The following is a 208-nucleotide window of genomic DNA, read 5'->3' on the forward strand; positions in this document are numbered from 1 at the left end:
TGCCGGTCCCTGGCCCTGCAGCAGACAAGGTGGAAAGATGGGGGGTGGGTGGTCCCAGACCCAGCGCTGCCCCAGCCTTTTATGCCCCCTCCCCAGCATCTGGGAGCGTAGGAGGCAAACCCGCATCCCCTGGGCCATGCTGCCCGAGCAAAAGCCTCTGCCCGACCCTGGAGAAGCTCAGAGGGGTGAGAAGGGGGAGCCAGCGAGT

Source organism: Phaethon lepturus, unplaced genomic scaffold, assembly GCF_000687285.1.
Source record: "Phaethon lepturus isolate BGI_N335 unplaced genomic scaffold, ASM68728v1 scaffold23128, whole genome shotgun sequence".
Classification (NCBI taxonomy): Eukaryota; Metazoa; Chordata; class Aves; order Phaethontiformes; family Phaethontidae; genus Phaethon; species Phaethon lepturus.